Source organism: Leptonychotes weddellii, chromosome 1 (assembly GCF_054177405.1).
Source record: "Leptonychotes weddellii isolate Sample4059 chromosome 1, ASM5417740v2, whole genome shotgun sequence".
In the NCBI taxonomy this organism is placed as follows: Eukaryota; Metazoa; Chordata; class Mammalia; order Carnivora; family Phocidae; genus Leptonychotes; species Leptonychotes weddellii.
The window spans coordinates 24,393,602-24,413,380 of record NC_138369.1 but is presented as its reverse complement, the minus strand read 5'-3'; the positions used below and the strand labels follow the sequence as shown (position 1 = coordinate 24,413,380).

The window sequence follows — 19,779 nt, the reverse complement described above, 5'->3', positions numbered from 1 at the left end:
TGGAGTCAATTTTGGCAGTGTATTAGTAAACTTGGGCTACCATAACAAAAGTACCATAGACTGGGTGGCTTATACCACAGAGATTTATTTTCTCCCTGTTCTGGTAGCTAGAAGTCCATGATCAGTGCTACAATGGTCAGATTCTGATAAGGATCTCTTCCTGGCTTATATATGGCCACCATCTCACTGTGCTCACATGACCCCTTCTTTGGGCTCATGCAGAGAGGGAGAGAGAGAGAGAACTGGTGTTTCTTCCTCTTCTTATAAGGGTACTGATCCCATCAGGAGAGCCCCACCTTCATGACTTCATCTAAATTTAATTATCTCTCAAAGGTCTGGTTTCTAAATATCATTACATTGAGTGTTAGGGCTTTAACAGATGAATTTTGATAATGAGATTCAGTCCATAGCAGGCAATTGCAGATGATTCAACCTAATACTTGTTTGCAAGAGTAATACATGTTCATGATAGTAAATCAAAAATACAGAAAGATAGAAAGATGAAAATAAAAATCACTAACATTTCCACCACTTGGGGATAGGCAGCAATTACATTTTTATGTATTTCCCAGTTTTTAAATGTATATACCTTTGTGAAGACTAAGACTGTATGTTTGATTTTGTGTTGTACTTTTTCATTTAACATTATTCCTTGGGCAATTTTCCATGTCATTGAATATTTTTAGAAACATTTTAAATGGCAGTGGCATATTTCACTTATTTAACCATTTTTTTTTTTGCTGAACATTAAAATTCTAATTTTTTAGAAATAAGGCTGTAGGAAGGAATATCACTAAGTAAATACTTGTCTACATCTCTATTCTCTTACTGTAGATTCCTAGAAATAGGATAACTGGGTCAAAGGACATGAACTCCTTGTATTGAACTTTCAAAAACTCTTACTTGATTTACATATTGCAAATAGCTTTGGGGAAATTTACCCATTTATTATACCATGGGCATGTGTATTACTACTACTACTACTACTACTACTTTAATTTAGTAATTTGACAGGCCAGAAAAAATCATCTAATTGTTAATAGTGACCTCCCCACTGATCTCCCTCTTGGAGTATATCCAGCTCCAATTAAGCCTCCACAGTGCTTCTAGAGAGATTTTTGTCTAAAATTCAAATTTGATTATATCACGTGCATGCTAAAGCCAATCATTTGCTCCCCATTGTTTAGCAGGTCAAGTCCTAGATGTACGAGAATGTTTTATCAGCGCTTTCCTAATATGGCTACATTTCCAGTCTCGTTTTCTTACTTTCCCCCTCATAGTCTCCTCTCCAGTAACATGAAACTGTTTACGGTTCTCTAAAATGCCTTGTTTTACAATTCTTTTCCTTTTCATATGTGTTCTGTCTTGAATGCCTTTCCCTCTTGGTTGGCAGCACTCGAAAAGCCTGTGTAGAGGGAAGGCAGGAGATGGATGGGGTGTTCCATTTCTAAAAATGGGAATGCTACTGTGAGCAGTGCTATACTGCGTCTTCTTACCACTGTCCCCATGGAGTTGTGTTCTAGTCCTTCACATGGCAACTACACTTCTGCTCTCTGTAAAACTCTATATCATGATGTGCCTTCTGAAGAAATTATTTCTTCCAAGTAACTTCCATACAATTTTTTGTTGATTGTCCCTGGCTGCAGTGGTGTTTATGCTGCCTTTCATAATGCCAAAAGATATTGTTCGGTTCCAATTTGCCTGATTCTGTCTTCTTAAACACTTCTTGAAGGCACCCTGAACTTCTGTAAAACTTGCAGTTTAGTGTCTAGCATGGTGCTTTCACTTTGTTATGCATTGTTAAGCATTGCGTGTCAAAAATGCTTTTGAGGACACAAAATAAATTGCCGGTACTCAAAATAATGGCAGAAAGAGAAGCAAAAACATGTACAGTTGACCCTTGAACAATGTAAATTTGAATTGCGTGGGTCCACTTACACACAGATTTCTTCCCTAGATAAATACAGTACATTATTATAAATGTATTTTCTCTTCCTTATGATTTTCTTGATAACATTACCTTTTCTCTACCTTAGTTTATTGTAGGAATACAGTACATGAAACATAGAACATACAAAATATGTGTTAATTGATTTTTTTTGTTGGTAAGGCTTCCAGTCAACAGTCGGCTATTAGTAATTAAGTTTTGGGGGAGTCAAATTTACTCAGATTTTTGACTGCACGGGGGTTGGTGCCCTTAACCCCTGCATCATTCAGGGGTCAACCGCTTTATAGAATACGCTCAACTCAGAGGTGAAGGATAGTGTGCAATAATGGGGACTCACATTCATTGGCTAAGATTGTCTAGTATACACTGCTGTGTTAATGCTTACTAGCTATATGCTTACAAAAACACCCAAGACATGAGAAAATGTGTATTCGCTTATAGTACACTTTATCATATTTTCATTATAAGTGTATTTACATTTTTTAAAAGACATTATTTAAAGATATTATAGGGAAAATAGTTTTTTTTTTTTTTTTAAGAATTAGAGTTGAATGCCATGTTTTTCAACATGGTGTAACATAAACCAAGTTGCATTTGTATTTAAAATGGTACAAGTATTATCCCCTCTAGGAAATCTTTTCTGACACTTCCCATCCTCTGTGCCTCCTTTTATATGATTGATTTGTATTGATTTGTGATTTGTTGAAATGTTAAGATGATTTATGATAAATTGCAAATATCATCATCATGACCGTACTTTGATTGAATCAAGGAATCAGAGTTGGACGGTGTCTCAGATGTCATTTCGTCTAACCTCTCACTCAGTGGAAGTGGTGTTGCTCGAAGAGGGTCACATTATATCTGCTAGGATGGCTTTCATTGTTAGAAAAGTTATCCATTTCACTGTATAGAAAATTTCTCTGAGTGACAAGCACTTGTTGGTCTGAGTTTTAATTCTACTGAATGAGTCCAACCCCTTTTTCACAAAATAGACTTTCCCATGGTTGAGCCCAGCAGGCATATCCTGTCTTCTCTTTTCCAGGCTAAGCATCTTCAAGTCCTCAAATGACTGGAGTGGGCTGCATGCAGTTTTGATGCCGGTCGAGCAGAGGCTGGCGTGGCTCTGGTTCTGAGAATTTCCAAGTTACAAGTGAATGAAAGACTATTATCCCTTTCATTTCACTTTCTTATTTTGGTAGTTTAAGAGTGTATCTGTTAAATGAACTTTACGAATTAGCCATGACTCCTTTGGCTGCAAGTAACAAAACCCTAATTCAAATGAACTTAAAAAAGAAAAGGCTCATTGAACTGGCAAATCTAAGGGGTGGCTTTAGGCAAAATTGGATTCTGTGATGCAATACCAGCTGGCACTTTTCTTCTTTTCATCCCTCAGCTCTGCTTGCCCCTGTTTGACTTAATTCCTAAGTGGGCAGGGCAGCCAGCAGCCCCATATCACTACCATTATAGCTTGTTATCGTAGAAAAGGAGGGACCATCTCCTTTGGTCTCTCTCACAGAACAGCTGAAGGGAATGGCTTAGCTTGGGTCATGTGCCCATCCCTGAACCAATCATGTGGCCAAAGAGCTTGGAGTGCTTTGATCCAGCTCGTTTTCTGTGAACCACGCTCTGCTCTCCCCAACTCCCCCTCCTCCCACCCGCCCGCCATGACCTTCACCTTACCCTTTGGTGGAAGGAATAAATGTGATCAGCTCCATCTGAGCTACTCAGATTGAGAAGGATTACTGCGGAATGGGGTCAGGTTGGTTACCCAAAGGAGGTGATGCTGGGAATAAGCATATGTCTATCAAGTTACCTAATAGGCTATTCTAAAAAGACTATGGCTCAGACATTCGAAGTCCCAAATGCAGAAATGTGATGGCTGGACGAAACCAGTTGCAGTGGTCAGATGGAACACCTTTTTCTAATATGTAGGTCATTTCCAACTCAAAGTTTCCCCCTAGGTGCCTCACACAGTATCAGGACTCAAAACACATTTTACCGTAATATTGAAAACCTGCCTACAATGTGCTTAAGTTAATATTTTGAAAAAGTCACTTTTCCTCAGGAGCACATTATATTGGGTTATAGTCATAATGCTCACTTGCTTACATGTCCGAGTTATACTTCATTGTTTGAGGCAAGGTCATACATCTGGTTCCGTTTCTAAATCTATTCCGATTTGAGAGATTCCCTGTTGTGAGACTCTTCTTTATGATATTTAAAAAACTACATGGAGAGATGGAGGCTGAGCTAGATTAAAGTTGTACAAATCTGATTAACATCATCTGCTCTGTTTCAAAGGTCAGGTGCACTCAACTAATTTACTTTGAAATTATTTTGTTTATTTTGTGGGCATATACATCATGAGCTTTCTAAAGGTCAAAAGTAGAGTTTGTTCTTGGATTCTAAAGCAATCTGATTTCCATTTACAGTACGCTTTGGTGACCCTAAATGCAGAAGCCGGCCCAGTTAAGTCATACTTCCAGTTTGTGTTTGGTTTAATTTTCTCATGAAGAAAATCCCTGCTAGATTAAGGCAGTGCTGAAATATCATTTCCCCTAAATTACTTTTATTTCCAACTAGGTTCATAGGAGAGCACTACTCATAAATATCACCTGAACTATGAACATTGGTTCCATGCCCATTCTGTTTTCAAAGATGTGAAAGCATCTTTGTCAGCTAGTTTCTTAGCTGGAAACTAGAGCAAAGGTCAGAAAAGTTAGGACTCCTGGGTTTTATTAAAACCTACCTGGTAGGGGTCCTGAAGCTTTATTAATTGATGTGTGTAAAGTCACTATGGGTTTCATAGAGAAGAGGCTCCAACAAATTATACAGTCTTATTTACCATTCAAAAAATCAAGGATCTAGTTATATATGGAGTATTTTTTCATTAATTATTTTAAATGATTATTTTTCCCTTACCATTTGTACTTTACCAAGATAAAAAGAAAATCTCTCAGAGTATTTTGTATTCATGTTCATTAACATTCTTGTGGAATAATAAACCTCCAAACGATTCATGTATGAATCACGGAGGCATGGCTAATTACAGTTTTCAGCCACATAGCCAATAACAGTCACCATAGAACACAGCATCTGTTAAATACATCTCTCTGAATTTTTGTTGGGGGGAGAGTGGTAGGAAACAGGGAGGTTGCAAATTACAATTTTAGAATGTCTAAATATTTTAGGGGCTTGTGCATTATAAATCTCTTTCAGGCAAGTATTTATCACAAGCATGACATCCTGTTATCAAAACAGACAAAAACCTCACAGATTCGCCTTAAAAACAAAATGAAACAAAACAGAAACAACCACAAGTTCAGAGAATGGACCATGTTCTATAAGGAAACAGATGAAACTTTTTGGAGCATTAGGGAATCTGATTTACCATAAATTTTAAAAATACATTTTATACTGAATTTTAGAAATGAATTTTCCTACTCCTTACAAAGTCATCCGGATACTATGACTCTCTCCAGTCCACAAACATCTTTAAAAAACGAAAATCTGAAAAGCCTACAGAGGACACAGTAAAAGTTGAATGTCATGACTAAAACACTTAAATTCAGAAGCAATTTTGTAATGCATATTCAAAATCTTTTCTATTACTTTTTTTGCTTAAAATATTTTCCTGTAATACTGTCCATATTGTTGAATACCCAAAGACTACAAGAATAAAAGCCTTAGAATCCACATTTATTTTATTTTTTTAAAATTTAAACTAGTGTTATTTCAATGACATATCCAATATACGGTAAAAAAAAAAAAATAGTGTTCAGAAGTTCAGAATTGTATAAAGTAGAATAAAAGATACTCCTGCTGCCCATCCCATCTGATTTCCCCAACCACTGTTCACAAGCATTTTGATGCTTCCAGTTTTCTACCACAGATGAAAATATAGGTTCACAATGTCTTATTTGCAGTGTCGAAATTCAAAAAGGTTTGAAAACCAAAAGGTTGGCCCGATAGGGGCTATTTATAGTTTTTATTTATCCCATATGTATTTTGTTGCAGAAATATCAATGTTTGATGACAGGCTGCTGTCCCAAGACTGCTCTAGGCATGTCACACACTGGATAGTACAGGCATATATTACCTTTACTAAAAACAGTAAGATTAATTTCCAAAATACACCTGTCCCCAAAGTTTTGGATGAGTGATTATGGACCTTGATAATTATATGTATAACACAATCCTTTAATGATTACACAAATAGATCATACTATATACAACATCTGGCAAGTACATTTATGGAATCGTTTAACATAGTCCCTTAAGATTTACTGTGGCCTGCATGCTCTGGCCTCTGGTTACCTTTGACCTCGTCTTGCATGGCTTTTCCTCTCATTCACTCTCCTCCAGCCATATGGACTTTCTTGCTACTCTTCCACCATGCTAAGCCTGTTCTTGTTTTAGGGACTTTGCACATACTGTTCTCTCTCTCTCTCTGGAACATTCTTCCATTGATTTTCTCACTTTATTGAGGCCCCCTCACTTCACTGAAATCTTCATTCAAATGACACCTCTTCAAAGAGGCCTTCGTGACCACTCTAACCAACAGAAGACCACCCATCATCTTCCGGCCCCTCACTCTGCACTTTTTTCAAAGCATTTATCATCATCTTGTGATAGATTATAAATTTGTGTATTAGTGTATGGTCTTTCTTCTCTACTAGAAGTTCCACAAGGTGGGAATTTTTTTTTTTTAAGATTTTATTTATTTATTTGAGAGAGAGAATGAGAGAGAGAGCACATGAGACGGGGGAGGGTCAGAGGGAGAAGCAGACTCCCTGCCGAGCAGGGAGCCCGATACGGGACTCGATCCGGGGACTCCAGGATCATGACCTGAGCCGAAGGCAGTCGCTTAACCAGCTGAGCCACCCAGGCGCCCAAGGGTGGGAATTTTTTAAAAAATGTTTATTTATTTATTTGAAAGAGTGTGCATGAGCGTGTGGGGGAGGGGCAGAGGGAGAGAATCACAAGTAGATTCCCCACTGAGCATGGAGCCTGATGTAGGGCTCGAGATCATGACCTGAGTGGAAACCAAGGGTCGGATGCTTAACTGGCTGAGCCATCCAGGTACTTCCAGAGGAGGGATTTTTTTTTTTTTATTCTTATGTTAATCCCCTACATTACATCATTAGTTTTAGATGTAGTGTTCCATGATTCATTGTTTGTGCATAACACCCAGTGCTCCATGCAAAATTTTCCCCGCCTCAATACCCATCACCAGGCTAACCCATCCTCCCACCCCCCTCCCCTCTAGAACCCTCAGTTTGTTTTTCAGAGTCCATTGTCTCTCATGGTTCGTCTACCAGGAGGGATTTTTTTATGACTTATTTACTGCTGTGTCCTCTAAAACCTAGAACAATGCTGGGGCATACAGTAGGTGCTCAATAAATAATTGTTGAATGAATTTTTCTGTTTGCCTCAAAATCAAGCATTCATTTAATAGTTACAAGGCTCTCAATTGCCCTTTAGCAAACTAAGAAGCATGCTTGTGAAACCATTCTGAGCTGACTCTTACAACTCCTCCAGCCTCTTTCCCTACTGCCCTACTTCTGAGCTCTGGCACTTGTCATGTCCTGTTGCTTCTGCTTAGAACTCTTTTTTTTCCTCCACTGTAGGTAGCAGAATTGACTCATTCTGGTATAAAGTTCTAAAGCATCACATAGATTTGTTCACCTGTTTACTTGTTTCTGTTTTCTATTACCATACAATATCAGGGACTGTCTAATTCATCAGTGAATCCCAGCCCAGTGCACAGTGGCTGGCCCGGAGTAACCCTTAATACATGAAAAACTGGGCTGAAGTGAAGCTGCATCCCATTCTGCACTAAGTCCTCTACTAAAGAAATATACTTTTTAATTTTTATGAAATGTTTTTAAAGCGTTTTTTTCCTCAAGAATGATGAAATGTCTTTAAAGCTGCAGTGAAACCAGGACAATGTGTTTAGAGGCATAATTTCTTGAAAGAGAGTGATGAAAAATCATAGCTTATCTTTGAGCCACCCTAGTGAGATCACAGCTTGGACACTGAGCTTAGTTTTATGCACCGTATGTTCTAGGTAACTGGAAGATGATTGCAAAAGATGGCAGTAAGAAGGATTAAGTGTGATTATTTATGAGGCATAGTTAAAAGGAGACAGCATGCATATGTTCACTAACTATAGGGAAAAGACTGAACTCTAAATATCTGATGAACAAATCCACCCAAGGAATATATTTAACACAGAACAACAAAGGGATAAGTAAGAGGAGAGAGTAAAAAAAGATAGGGAAAAAATTTAGAGAATTTTCAGAATATCACGAGATGGTTCTTATTAACAACCAGATTTCTCCCATAACAGCCAAAAAGCTGAATGATTGTGGGCTGAGAAATTTGTGAAGGAGACGTGAGCATCTGGGTACAGCTGAGTTTCCCAACCTTTTTATGCTTTGTATTACAGAAACAATGCATCATTTTTTTTCTAATACAATGTTTTCCTATTAGAGATGATTTTACCAGTTAAATGAATATCCCCAAGTTCTGGATTATGACCTGTAACATACAGCTGAGATGAATTATTCAGGGAGTTGATCTCTTTGATCTCGAATGCCTTTCTAGTTTTGAAATTCTATTTCCATGGTAAAGATTTTCCTGGAGGTCCTGTGTGCTTGAAGAGGGTGCTGTTGGGAATATTTGACTTAAGTAGAAGACCAGTAGACCATTTACGTGACCACTGGTCTTTCCACACATCAGGATAGTCTCAAGCTTTGTGATAATGGGAGGTTTTTGCAGGGTCGCTTTTGTCTCTTTACTTCATGCCTTACCTGAATGTAATGAGTAGTACAATGTGTCAGGCCCTTCTAGTACTTGCACTATTTGCTTTGTATTTATTGCGTATCTAAAACTGAGTAAGACATAAACAAAGTTCTTGCCTTCATGAAGCTTACATTTTATTTGGAGGAGACAGATGATAAATAGAAAGACAAACAAATGGTGACTAACTTCAAGTAAAGCTATTTGCTCTGAAGAAGTGCATTATATAATGGCACAACCCATAGAGGTCTAGCACAAAACTCTCTTCTAGGTCTGAAGACCACAGTCTGTGCACTTTTAATGATAATTTCTTAAAGATCTGAAGCCCTTTATTTGTGTTTCTTCAATATCATGAAATGAATAACATATTGTCTTCAGCAATATTTCTTTGAATTCCCTCTTCTCTTTTTCTTGATGTCCTTCCTCCCCTCTCTACTAAACCCCAGTCCCACTGGAGCCTCTCCTGAGGTCTCCAAAGAGTTCCCAGTGTGAGAGGCTTTTGTTGTGTAGATTTTGTTTTGTTTGTGTGTGTTATCGAGAATTTAGAAAGTACTATCTATCTTAATTTTTCACATGATGAAGTATACAAGGTGGTAGATTGCTTTTTTGTTTGGTTTGGTTTTGGTGAGTGTTTAAGTTTGGAATTATTCTTATTCTGCTAGTCTCAGCAATGAGCTTATGGTGACCCAAAGCCACCTGGAGCAGACACTCTTGGCACCCTGCCAGTACCCCTATTCCCTCACCATTTCAGGATACCGGCCTGACTTCCAATGACAGCACCTGTATCTCTGGCTTTCTCTGGACACTGAGGCAACTCTGCCCGCTCAGACAGCATGCCTAGAGAGCCAGGGACTTAAGTGCCCTGGAAAACGGCCCCACGTACTGACTGACGGGAGTTAGTATTTAAACAACCTAGTTCTTTTGTCCCTTTGGTGGGATAGCTCAGTCTATGGCACGTGTTCTACATTGTTTTCTAGAGTTCCCCAGGAGGATTAAGCTCAATCACCCCTTGTAGTAACATGCTTTTTTGTCTGTCTTCCCTTCCCTATTTCACTTTCCTATTCTACTGGTGTTTCCTGATATTACTGACTTGCACTTGAATACCTGTCTCAGGATATACTCCTGGGAGGACTCAAAGATACCATCTCCTGGTGATTATTAATCAAGTTGCGGATCAGACAGTCATCCTGCACTGATTGTCTTGCACTTGGACATCCTGGGTCCAAGGCAAGTGCCATGTGTTCATGCTTATGTATGTATCTATGTATTTCTGAAGCACAGCAAACAGCATCACCCACAGTTCACGTAGTACATATATGTTCACACTAGGCTGCCTAACAATGGTTTAATAATCATTAGATACCACTGCTTAGATCCTGAATATATTCATGACATTTGCCTTTTGATTGCTAAGTAGGAGATGTAATGATTATAGGTTGATACTGTCTCAGGAGAAGAGTCTAGTTGTTGAGCTTTCCATTTTCATATGGTTCAATGATTCCTTCCACATTTAGTCTGGCTGCTGACACATGTGTTGAAATCTCTCATGCCACTCAGCTGAGAAAAGCTGGTACCACTGAGCTGAGTCTGTGCTCATAAAAGCTAGAAAGAACTGTTGTGTTATAGGAAATAACCCCAAATTGACAGTTAGGATAGGAGGGTTTTAATTTCTATGCACAAAATTAGTCTGTATACAAATTGATCACATTTCTGTTTCATCGTGATTGTTTTCAATTTCACCTAGTTATTCACAAGTATTCTTTGTGGCCATGGTGTCTGTGTGATGACCTGTAAATTGACCATAATCCACAGTGACATTCTCTGAGAGCCAAGCTTCCTAGGACATCAGTATTTCACATCAGGACATTTTGTAGGACACCTCGCTACTCTCCATGGGGTTCAAACATCAGAAAGGATGAGAGATCTAAGATTTGGTGTAATCACCTGCATGTAATGAAGCAGGCCAAAGAAAAAAGTGATGCGGAAAAAAAAAGGGAAATAGGGATGCCTGGGTGGCTCGGTCAGTTGAGTGTCTGACTCTTGATTTTGCCTCAGGTCATGATCTCAAGGTTGTGAGATCAGCTCTGCGTCAGGCTCCGTGGTGGGCACGGAGCCTCCTAAAAATTCTCCCTCTCCCCTGCTTGCTCTCACTCTCTCTAAAAAAAAAAAAAAAAAAAAAAAAAAAGATTTTCTCCTTCTCCCCGCTTGCTTTCTCTTAAAAAAAGGGGGGGGGGGCACCTGGGTGGCTCAGTCGTTAAGCGTCTGCCTTCGGCTCAGGTCATGATCCCAGGGTCCTGGGATGGAGCCCCGCATCAGGCTCCCTGCTCAGCGGAGGTCTGCTTCTCCCTCTCCCACTCCCCCTGCTTGTGTTCCTCCTCTCACTATCTCTCTCTGTCAAATAAATAAATAAAATCTTTAAAAAAAAAAAAAAGAAAAAAGAAAAAGGGAAATGGTGTCAGGATAAGTAGGGAAATATCTCAGTGTTTGTCCAAGTGTAATTGCTCTTTGTTTCTCCTTAAATGTAAAAGATGACTGGCATATATATCTTCTTCCTTAGAACTAGGTTTGGTAGGAAAGAGAAGGGAAGCAGGCAATCCTGACGGGAGGTTGCTATAAGAAGCATGGTGTGTAGTACCAAGAGTCTGAAGGCCAGGATTCTAGGCCCTGCTTATGAGCTGCATGACCTTGTGCAATTATTTAGCTGCTCTGAAATTTGCAATTGCATTTATTGCAAAATTAAGTTTATTTCTCATACTCCTCTAGACCAGAAACATCTTGAAGTTAGGAACTGCATCTGAATCAGTGATTTATTTCTCCAGCATTCTAGACTATATTGAGAGAATGATTTTGAATTTGAAAAGGGAACAAGCACAAGGGCCCCATGGTTGTCAGAGATGGATTTAATTGATCTGCACTGAAGAAGGGGAGAAAAGAAAGTAAAGACTACTCTAGATTTTATTCAATTAAAGTATATTTACTGAGTGCCTACTATATATATACCAAATATACTTCCAGGTGCTAGAAATATTGCAGTAAGCAGAACAAAAATCTTCATCTGCATAGATCTTTCACTCTGGAGGACAAGACGATAAAAAAAGATAGATAAATGAATTACATACCGTGTTTGGTAAGGAAAAGTGCTAAGTAGAAAAATAGAACAAAAAAGGACGAAAGGAAGGGACAAGGGAGTTCGCGGTGCAATTTTAGTTAGGATTCCAGGAAAGGCCGAGTGTAGTCGTAAAGTGGATCAAGTAAAGGTCTGCGAGCCCGTGTTATGAGAGAAATATAAAGAAAAGAAGGCTTAAGGATTCAAACACGATCCAGAGTGAGTAGAGGAAGTGAAAGAAAATCCAACCTGTGCGGAGTAGTGGGGCGTGGCGGGGGTGGGTGGGAAGTTAAACACGTTTAGGAGGAAATAAGGAGGAAAAAAGGCGGCATAGCCTGAAGACTCTTATTTCTTTTGCCATTTGGAAAAAAAGAAAGATTGTGAAGTTTATGACAAAAATCCCTTTCGAGGGGATTCTCACCTCAGCGGCTCTCCGGAGAGAAACAATGTTTCTCACCCCTGAATCAGAGTTATTGTCATTATAGCTTCTGATTGGCCCGTTGTAGGCGCATACTTTATGCCTATTGGCCCTCACTTCTGTCCTCAGGCCAGCGGCCATCTTAGATTCCGCCCCCTTCGCGGCGCCATCTGGGAATTGTAGTACCCTCTCCGTTCCGTCCCGTCGCGGGACTTTTGCCCTCCTGTTCCCGGGTCCCTCAGGAGGCCACCCCAGTGGGCACACGCCCAGGTGCCGCTCCTGCCCCGGGCTCCCTCCCTCTGCCTTTCACTTTCCAGCTGCCAAGATCTTGGAAGGTAGGGGCAGGGGGCAAGCCCCAGTCGAAGAGTGTTTCTGGGGTGCGGGTCTTGGTTTCCACGCGCGTCTGGTCCATAAACCCGCAGTCCAGTGGGGCGGGGTCCGGCTCGCACAGCTCCTGGGGTGGTGGTGGTGGTGTGTCTGCCCCAAGGACCCTCCTACCCCCGCACCTACAGGACCCGTTCTGACCACCAGCCCTAACCCTAACCCGCCCATCTGCTGCATGAGGGGGTAAACTGAGGCATGGGACCACGCCAGCGGTTCCAGGGACGCCCCAGCAACCAGACCTGGTGGTGTAGTTGGCACTGGCCGCTTTTGCAGGGTTTGCCAGTGTCACAGGCAAGTAGCAGGAATCGCTGCCCCAAAAGAACTGTATTAAACACCCAGCTCTGGGTTCCCCAAAGGGAGGGTGCTGAACATGTGCCCAAGAAAGGAGCCAAGTAGGTAGAAGGAAGGCAGTATTTTGGGAGGGAATCTTACATTTGATGTTTTAAAAACATTTTAAAAAGCAGTGAATTCTTTATTGTGGGGTAACTCAATGAGTCCAAGCTCGTTTGGCATTTTATGGATGAATGTAGTTTGTATATAAAAATATGTGGGGATTTTAAAGGTATATCCGTGTGGGGCCGGGGGGAGGGGCGTGGAGAGGGGAGGCTGGTTAGTGGAACCGGAGTTGCAGGCGCCTCTCTAGGATCAAATTCTCCAACTGGTGTATGACCTTGGATCAGCCACTCAGTGTTTTATTTTGGAAAAAAGAGCTTAAAGATCTCTGCCCAAGTGGCCCAAGGATGCTGGCTGGAGCGGAAAGCTAAATGTCTTGTTTGTGAAAGTCTGCCACTTGCAAACTTACTGCTTTATTATTCCGGATCTCTCAAGAAATGTGCTAGGGACCAGCAGAAAATGATTCCCGTAGCTGTTGTAGAAAGGCTCTCACCTGTGCTGGGCCTGGGACTAAGAGCGGCCCCTAGTCGCACCTGTTTAGCCGGGTGTGCCTGGACTCTCCCTCTGCGGCTCCATTTTACCGCTGGCTGCCTGCGTAGCGGAGGCGTCTGGGAGTTGGAGTCCCGCTGCCTGTTTCCCGGAGGGTTGGGACTCCATCTCCCAGCGTGCCATTTGGTGCGGCGAGGTGTCTCCTGGGAGATGAAGTCTCACTTCAGCCGTTTTGTGGATCGGCCCTTTGACTCGGAACTACAACTTCCATATGGCCCTGCGTTCTTGGCTGGCAGCTTCTAGGTCCACCCGCTGTGAGCGGGGACTAGAGAGATGTTTAGGAAAGCGTCTTTTGTTGTTGTTGGGGAGTGGAGAGATATGTCTAGTAAAGCTGTCTTTTATTATTGTTGTCGTTGTCATTGATTGTATATGCTGTTACAAGTATTAGAGGAGTATTGTATACACTTATCCAAGTATTAAGGAATATGCATGCTTTCAAACACAGCTGACACTCGACAGTTTACAGAATGTTCACATTACTTCTTTTCATAACACCGTACCTCCCATCTGTGGTTGAGGAAAAACCTTGAGAAGATAATTTGTCCTCGGTCACACACCTAGTAATAAAATGTAATATATGTGTATTTATTAATATATATTACAGTTAGTTATTATAATTTAATTTAATCCTCTCAAAAGCTATATGAGAGAACCATTTTATATGCTTTTCACATATTAGAAAACTAAGTTAAGCAACTAAAGTTAAGCAACCTGTCCAAATTAACTCAGCTAGGGAACAGAAGTACTCAGATAGTAACGTAGTCTGTTTAACAGTCTCTGCTTAAAAAAAGACCCCGCCTGGAGTGCCTGGGTGGCTCAGTCGGGAGCTTCTGCTTTGGCTCAGGTCATGATTCCAGGGTCCTGGGATCGAGCCCAGCATTAGGCTCTCTGCTCAGTGGGCAGCCTGCTTCTCCTTCTCCAACTCTCCCTGCTTGTGCTGTCTGTCACTCTGTCAAATTTAAAAAAAAAAAAAAAGACCCCACCTAACAGAGCGAGAGGGAGTCCGACGTTTCTGAGTACAGAATTTGGAATCTTTCCATCATACCATGTTTCCTCTGTAGTCAGACTAAATGTTAGAGCAGCAAAAATCTTTGAGATCATTTAAATTTAAGACAAAGATCTTGGAACAGTTCCTGGCATATAGTAAAGGTTCCACAAATGTTGGCTATATATAGCTTTATAATACCTTTATTTTAGAGATGAGGAAACTCCAGGTGGTAAAGCCATTTGCCCAAGGTCACACAGCTGGTTTGTGTCAGAGATGAGACTAGACCCAAGTGTCTTATTTCCAAGTCCAGGGTTATTTTCATTCTACCAGCAGTCAGCTAGAAGGGGCACCAGATGCGAAGCTGTTTAGATAATGGTTTCTCTTCTAATTTGTTCTTTGTAGGCCAGGCCAGGACCAATTGTTGTAAAGCCTCTTCTTATTGGTAAGGTTGTAATGTTTCATTAATTCAACAAAAGTTTTTTTTTTAAGATTTTATTTATTTATTTGAGAGAGAGACAGAGAGAGGGTGAGGGGCAGAGGGAGAAGCAGGCTCTCCACTGAGCAGGGATCCCGATGTGGGGGCTTGATCCTAGGACTACAGGATCATGACCTGAGCCGAAGGCAGACGCTCAACCAATAGCCACCCAGGTGCCCCTCAACCAAAGTTTTTTGAGCATCTTTGTATGCTCATCTGACTTCAGGTGCAGGGGCCGCATGGATTAAAGTAGCTAATGGGTTAGGGCTAGAAGGACCTTAAAAACCATCTAATCTAACTCCTTCATTTTATAAATGAGGAGAGGGATCCATGATCTTCATCTCATGCCCTTTCTGCAAGGAGACAGGTTTCTGGAGGCCTCGTGGTAATGTTTGTGACCTTTCAGGCTCATGATTTCTTTGACTTGGTGTTCTCATCCTATCCTTATCTCTGTAAATGTTTGCTGGAATTCTTTAGGAAATGTTTCTGTACTCCTCTCTTTATTTGTATATACGTGTGACTTTAGTATGCTCCCTTTCTACTTTGGGAATGTCTTGTTTTGGCTCCCAGTGCTTTTTTCTCTTTTGTTCTTTCAGACCCTTGAGAACAAAATCTGACACTATGTTTGTATTCATACAAGTTACGGTTTGACCCTCTAATATGGGGTGTCAGAAAGGAACACATGAGTTGTTTGACTTATGTAATACTTCAGTTTTAGAAGACACACTGTCCCTTTCAATTATGTATTCACAGATAATAAAGCAGGTAACTCATCTCCTGATAATAGTTAGATAATAAACTAACATTTTTATAAATTATTGGCTGAACATTCCTGAAACAGTCACTATGGGCAATGTTCTCCCCATCCCTTCCTGTAGGCCCCTGCCCTGCCCAGCACTTTCCCAGCTAACAGTCAGCTTCCAGCACGTGCTTGACCACTGGTAGCTACTGAAAAAATATTTGTGAAATTGCATTCATAAGCACCCCTGAGCTCTGTTCCCACATCTTTTTCTTGAATCTCTTTTAAGATAGAAGTGCTTTGAAATATAAGATGTAGCAGGTTGCTTTCCTTTCAATGTCTACATTGCGAAGAAAAATCTCAGCCTTTGAGGTCATCTTCCAAGGGGCTGTTTCTTTGGGAATGTCCATGTCTGTGATTTCTCAGATGAGAAAGTGATCCAAATAGCAAAACATAGCAAAGAAGCCATAGGGAGTGGTAGTCTGGAGGCCTATGATTTAAATCCCAGCCCTGCCCTAAGAGGCAGGTAACTTAGCCCTTGGTTTCTTCTGTAAAATAGGGATAATAAGCATTTCTACCCATAAAGTGAGGATAAAGATTAAATAAGATAGTGTTTTTAAAACCTTGAGTGTGTTGTCAGGTACTCAGTAGCTTGTACTCAACAGATGAATAGTAGCTCTTATTTTTGTTATTAAACAGTATATGAAAATATATCGTGGTTATTCACCATTTAAACTTGAGGCAGGTATCTGCTTCATAAAAGGATTTGCCATTTGGTTTCTTAGAATAGCAAGGTTGGCCATCCCATTTAAAGTATGAAGTTAACCACAACTTTGATAATCGATCTTGTCCGCTCAGTCATACTCTGTGTGGGTAGAGCGATATTGAAGCTTTTGACTTTATGTTGCCTTCTGAGAGGTCCCTGATCTATGGTTCCATCTCTTTATTGAATCTCAGATTGAAAAGTGGCCTGCCCCTGTTGGTGGGGTCTTCTGTCTACTTCTGGAAAGGACTGGGCCTATTCCAGGTGTCTCAGGGTTAAAGTGAAACAGTCATCACCCTGTTGGTGAGTAACCGCAGGGCAATGGACATGTGGGCATGGCAGTGTGTCTCTCTAATGCTGACAACTGACAACTGCAACAGCCATGAGGTTACTGATAAGGAGGTGAGTGAGAGAAGAGAGGTGGTGTAGGGGACAGGGAAGGAAAAATGGGAAAGAGTAAAGAGCAGATGTGCAAAGGGAACAGCCTTTGCTGTTCAGTAGCCTAAGCATGTACTTATTCAGCACGTTTATCAGTAGCCTAAGCATGTACTTACTCCGCACATTTATCCTGCTCCTAGCTCTGTGCCAGGCACTGCACTGTTATGCGCTGCAGATACAGCAGTGAATGTGGCTGAAATGAGTTGGTCGTGGTGGTGGGTGGTGGTCAGTTTTAGGCCGGGAAGAGCTTAGAGGAAGGAAGGAAAGCAGGAAGGCAGAAAGGAGGGAAGGGAGGGAGGAAGACAGGAAAGGAAGAGGCGGGTATTGGGATTCGATGAGTGGAAAGAAGATCTCTATGTCTGGAGTATAAAAATCACTGGACTAGGGGGACATGGTGGGTATCAGGCTGCATAGGGAGGCACCAGAGATATTATGCAAAGTCCAGTTACCTGTATTGTAAAAGCATTCTGGACTTTATTCCAAGGGCATTTGGGAAACCACTTACAGTCTTAACTGGGGAAATGAAATGATAGGATTTGTTTTTTAAAAGTGTGGATGCAGTAAAGATGATGAATTTGTGAGAGAGAATTGTCCAGGTAGGCCTGTGTTTTTTAACTTTAATGTGAATATGACTCTCCTGCTGATCTTAAGCTGTGGGTTCTGATTCCGTACATCTGGAATGGGCCAGAGGTTCAGGATTTCTAACAGGCTGATGCTGCTGGTCTGTGGACTGTACTTTGAGGAGCCAGTACTGAGGAGACTCTTGAGTGGTCTAGATGAGAGATGGTAGTGGTTAAGAGAATGGACTCCAGAGAGTCACAGACCTGGATTCTAGTCTTGCTTCTATCCGTCACTTGCAGTGTGACTCTGCGGAAGGTGTCCTAGTCTCACGGAGCCTCAGCCTCAGTTTCCTTATTATCTGTGAAATGGACGTAATAATTCCTCTTGCAGAGCAGTGTTTTAAGTTTCCAGTGAGACAACCCATAGAGCGTGCTTAACACAGTAACCGGCACTCAAGACACAGTAGCTTTGAATTTACTCTTACTGTTGTTAATAAGTCCAACTTAATGCACCCTGCTCCATGTTACCTTTTTTTTTAATCATATTTTGAATACTAGATGGAATAGATCACCTTTTTTTTTTTGGGCGAGGGAGAGAGGGAAGAGGGGAAGAAGGAGAGGGAGAATCTTAAGCAGGCTCCATGCCCAGTGCGGAGCCTGATGCAGGGCTCGATCTCACAACCCTGAGATCATGACCTGAGTCGAAATCAAGAGTCAGTCGCTTAACTGACTGAGCCACCCAGGCACCCCTGGAATAGATCACTTTTAATTGTACAATTTTTGTTTTTATCTCGGATGTGAAGTGCCAAACTTCTTCAGTCCTTGGTAAAAACTTGAGTATTATGGGCAACTAGATATATTTCTCCCGTGTAATCGAGACTGTCTAAATTTGATGGAAAAAAACCCTGGGATCCTTAAAGTACCATCTTATATCTGATTACGATGGGAATTTGAGGCACTTTGCCTCCTCATGTAAATTTATTTAAGTCCAATTATAGTGCCTCCTTCTTTACATAATTTTAACCTGTTTGGATTGCTTTTCAACCAGTGGTTCTCAACCCTCGCTGCAAGGTCAAGTCACCGGGGGCTGGTCCCATCCAGAGATATTCAATCAGAGTGTGAAGGGGAGGTAGGCGTTGGTATTTTCCTTTTTAAGTTTCCCAGGTGATTCTGAAGTGCATTTAGGAATGAAAACAACTGATTCTAACAACAGAACATCATGAAATGAATCAGGTACAATCTAGCAGGTGAAAGTCCTTTGCGGGGAGAGAAGTATCTAGAAAGTAGCATTTTGAAGGTTTGGGCGTGAAAGAGATGATAAACCTTGTCACAAAGCTTTCCTGGAATTTGATGAACTAACTATAGGTTGTGTCCTAGGTTTTCTTTGAAGTGAAATATGCCCCACTCTCTCCCCCAGTGCCCTTGTATCTCTGGGAGTGCTCACTTGAGTCAGGATTCTCAGTTTTGTTTCAGGCTGTGTTTCTCTGCCTGATATTTAGTTTGTTTTATTCCTCATAGCTGAAAAAAATATTATTAACCCATTAAAACTACGTTCAAAAGAAAGAAACTGAGTTACATGCTTTCATGAGCTGTGGCTGCATTACTGTAAAGGTTTAAACTATTGTTCAGACAAACTATAACCCATTTTAACCAGTAACATTCTTTAAATTTTTATTAAAAAAAATTATTTATTTTTTAAAGATTTTATTTATTTATTTGACAGAGACAGAGATAGCGAGAGCAGGAACACAAGCAGCGGGAGTGGGAGAGGGAGAGCAGGCTTCCCGCCGAGGAGGGAACCCGATGTGGGACTCGATCCCAGGACCCTGGGATCATGACCTGAGCCGAAGGCAGACGCTTAACGACTGAGCCACCCAGGTGCCCCTTTTTTTTTTTTTTAATTAAGTAGGTTCCACGCCCAGTGTGGGGCTTAACCAGTAACATTTGTACATTCTAATTCAGTAGCCTGAAATGAATGCTTCCAGAGAGGCTGACTATTATAAAGATTAGTTTCGTTTTTAATTTTTTTAAAAGATTTTATTTATTTATTTGACAGAGCGAGAGCACAAGCAGGGGGAGCAGCAGAGAGAGAGGGAGAAGCAGGATCCCCGCTGAGCAGGGGGAGCCCATTTAATTTTTTATAGGTACCTTCACCCTCCATTTCATGGCAGAATAATTAGGCTAATTTGGTTAAATGTCTTTAATTTGCTGGAT

At 41.0% G+C, this 19,779-nt stretch overlaps 1 protein-coding gene across 2 annotated transcripts in view; it reads left to right on the top strand.

Annotated features, from left to right (window-relative positions):
• The first annotated feature begins 12,443 nt into the window (after positions 1-12,443).
• The window catches only part of FHIT (fragile histidine triad diadenosine triphosphatase), a 1,147,690-nt gene continuing 1,140,354 nt past the window's right edge, over positions 12,444-19,779 (top strand). The window contains exon 1 of one of the 2 annotated variants that reach the window (XM_081820160.1): positions 12,444-12,611. The gene's annotated coding sequence lies outside the window, so the exon portion shown is untranslated. The remainder of the gene's footprint in view (positions 12,612-19,779) is intronic. The other variant, XM_081820150.1, reaches the window with a different exon arrangement.